The 3,843-nt window shown below is 35.8% G+C and overlaps 1 protein-coding gene across 1 annotated transcript in view; it reads right to left on the reverse strand.

Annotated features, from left to right (window-relative positions):
- LOC132132210 (CDC42 small effector protein 2-like) overlaps positions 1 to 973 on the reverse strand; it is a 31,091-nt gene extending 30,118 nt beyond the window's left edge. The window contains exon 1 of the mRNA XM_059544529.1: positions 732 to 973. The gene's annotated coding sequence lies outside the window, so the exon portion shown is untranslated. The remainder of the gene's footprint in view (positions 1 to 731) is intronic.
- Positions 974 to 3,843: the final 2,870 nt, after the last annotated feature.

Raw genomic sequence — 3,843 nt, forward strand, 5'->3', positions numbered from 1 at the left:
GATATAAGACACCAATGTTAAATGAATAGTAACAGTAATATTAATAATAATTCTTCCATGTCATATATCAACTATTGTCTGTTTATGGTTGCAAAAACACTTTAGGAGCATTAATAGAAAATGTGCATTCACATTGTGCGCTTATTATTTACGAACCGGGTTCATCCAATCAGAACAAAGAACCGGAACTACTGTTTTATGAATTCTAATTCACATGGGCGTATGCACTGCAATGAAAGACTTACACATTTGCACGACTGTAAGTGACTCATTGATTTTGCATTGCTTATAAAGGAAGGTCAAAACAGAATGAATATGAAGTACCTGCTAAAATGTTCAACAGTTTGCACTGCATTCCTGTAAGGCTTGTCTGTGACGGTAAAGATCACGATGTTCCCGGCTGTAGGCTACAGCCGACTACAGCAGAAAACAGGCATCTGATAGGTGATTCACAAAACACGGAACTGTCTGCTTATAACCTTGTAATATGTCTAAGATAGTGTATAAAAAAGCCCCAATCCATCAAAGATTATTAAAAAAAGAAAGAAAGAAAGAAAACTGCAGTATTACCATTTAAGAAACCTTTCAAAAGAAAATCCATTCAGGCTGCAGGTAAATTGGTTTCTTTACTTATTCAGGCTGATTAATAAATCAGTTTTCTGAGATGTATCATGGAGTTCATAAATGTGGACTGCTGTATTGGTATGAATGTTTCTATGGATAACTCTTACCGCCCGATGCTGATGCTGATGCTGATGCTGATGGTCGAGGCTCAGCTGATCAATGCGGGAAATGATGCACCTGCGCCAGACATCAGAGAACACGGTCACAGCACACATCCAGCTCTCACGCGAGGGAAGCTTTGCACCTTCATCAGTGATCTCCCTTTGTGTCTTTTCTGCTTGTAAATGACAGCAGCGTTGGAGAAGGAACCCGCTTGAATGAGACGGACACTCCCACTGTGCGCTTAGTGGACAGAAAACTAAGAAACAGCGCCGCCTATGAGTCAAAACAGAGCAATACAACAGACTAACCAGCCCTTCTGTTCCGTACTTCCTTGTGTTTCCTGATGCCACAATTGTGTTGGAGTAAAATTAATAATGGTAAATTCGAATTTAACCCATTACTTCCCTAAATTAATCTAAATCATTGAAGAAATGGTTCACCTAAAAAAGAACAGTTGCTGACAGTGTTGCCTACTTACCTTCAGGCCATCCAAGATGTAGATGAGTTTGTTTCATCAGCGTTGCATCACTTGCTCACCAGTGAATGGGTGCCGTCAGAATGAGATTCCAAACAGCTGATAAAAACATCACAATAATCCACAAGTAATCCACACCACTCCAGTACACCAGTTCACATCTGGAGATGAGAAAAGCTGCTTGTTTAAGGCATTTTAACTTTAAACTGCTACTTCTGGTCAAAATATGACTCCATAATTCATTATTTAAACTTCCTCCAGTGAAAAAGTCCATCTCCTGTTGTCTTCTCACATCAAAAATCACCAATGCATTTAATTGTTAAGAGCTGTTTTGGTGTGTAAGCAGTGCTTGATCTGTGCAGATTTATCTCCTGACTCAGATGAGCCAACCTTTTTTTTTTTTTTTACTAGAGAAAGTAATATTATGGACAGAGGACTCGTATCTTATACAGAAACAGCGGTTTAAAAGTAAAAATTACTTGTGGATTATTGTAATGTTTTATCAGCTGTTTGACATTTAAAACATATAAATTGTGATAAAATGAAGGGGTCTAAATACTTTCGGAATGCACCATATTTCATATCTTCTAACACAATTTTATGCACAGTACAATTTTTGATTTTTTCCTCTCTTCAGATAAAAAACATTATTGACTTAAAGGTTTATCTATATTGGCATTACAAATGCTGTGCTCCACCAGTTAAGCTACAGGAATATATCTTTTGAATTTAAGCAAGGGTGCATCATATTGGTTAAAAGTGACAGTAAAGTCATGTATATTGTTACAAAAGATTCTATTCCATATACATGATGTTCTTTTTTATAGAGAATCCTTAAAAAATTCTATCACTGTTTTCAACCTTGATAATCAGAAATGTTTCTTGAGCAGTAAATCAGTATATTAGAATAATTTCTGAAGATCACATGACACTGAAGACTGGAGTAATGATGCTGAAAATACAGCTGTGCATCACAGAAATAAATTACATTTTAACATAGATTCACATAGAAAACTTTTAAATTGTAATATTATTTCACAATTTTAATGCTTTTTCTGTATTTTTCATCAATAAATGCAGCCTTGGTGAACATTACAGTCTTATATATCAAAACATAAAAAAAATGTAATAGAGCTTCTGTTTTGCATTTTTCAATTACATAAATTAAAATATTGTCTTCATATATTTATTTTCAGTCATAACCTTCGTTGTACATATTTCAAAATATGGTCTCAGACCTCTGCACTGTACTGTATGATTTTAGAGCTAAATAAATTTGCTTGGGCATTAAAAAAAAAAAGCTTACCAATTTTCTTTTGTGTTTCTCCCATGTACAGACAGGACAGTTGGATATGATGTGCATCTCCTGATCGTTTGCTCACATGACAAATCAATGTACAGTCGCTCCATCCATCCATCCATCCATCCATCCATCTATCTATCTATCTATCTATCTATCTATCAGCGGTGAACAGAGTGATGTTGTTCGACAGTCTCCAGCCCAGGATTTGTACTCTGAAAGAAAATACAATGCTGTTTTGGCCTCTGAAGGTATAAGTCGTCATATTTACTTGACATAGATATGGTACACAACCAAGAAGAAATCTCAAAACATGTCAATTTATGCTACTGGAGTACTACACTGGATTTCCTACAACTGTAGGAAATGCAATTCCACAAAAGAGCTTGAATACACCAGATTGTCACAGGATAAATTCTACTGCTAATTCTATATTAAATAGTTATAAAACTTATATTCAGTTTTATCTATGCAATCTTAATTATAACACTGAACAAAAAACACTACAAATAAAGTTGTACAACATTAACATCATATTTATGAGTTTATTTTTAAATATCATCTTCAGATGGGAGGGCTTTGGAATATTGTCTTGGCCACGATGATTGAGAATCACTGCTGTAATTGGCTGTTTGGACTCTCATTCTGACGGCACCCATTCACTGCAAAGCATCCATTGGTAAACAAGTAATACAATGATAAATTTGTCCAAATCTGATGAAGAAACAAACTCATCTACATCTTGGATGATGGTCTGAGGGTGAGTAAATATTCAGCACATTTTTATTTGTGAGTGAACGATTCCTTTAAATGTAGTACACATCTACAGCGAATCATTCACAGAACTCTCTGTTCCCTGAAACTGTATTTCAAGGCACTCAGGTACACAATTTTATAAAAGCATTCAGTCTGTCATTAAACAGCAGTTTAACTTCTACCTTTACTATCACATGCAAATGCTTTTCATATAGTTGTTTGTGTTTTCTGTCACTTCCACAAAATCTATCTCTAGCAGTTTGTTCAGAAATCTACTGTAACGCCACTTTTAAAGCAGTTCGAGTATATGAATGTGTTAATCACTCAGCTCTGTGATGTATGCCACCACTGTAGCATGGCACAGTCATAATACTGACTGTAAAGACCCATGCACTGCCAGTGTGTCCACAGTGAGCTCATGCAATACAAAATCACGTGCACAAATATTATTAGAAATCGATACCCTGACATTTAAAGCTGATAAACATCACTAATTGAGATTTGAGAAGTGCAAACACGCACATGTGCAGTAAAAACACGCTCATTTACACGACACTGAGGTCTTCCGGCGGAATTGGTCGCCTGA

Source organism: Carassius carassius, chromosome 49 (genome assembly GCF_963082965.1).
Source record: "Carassius carassius chromosome 49, fCarCar2.1, whole genome shotgun sequence".
NCBI lineage: Eukaryota > Metazoa > Chordata > Actinopteri > Cypriniformes > Cyprinidae > Carassius > Carassius carassius.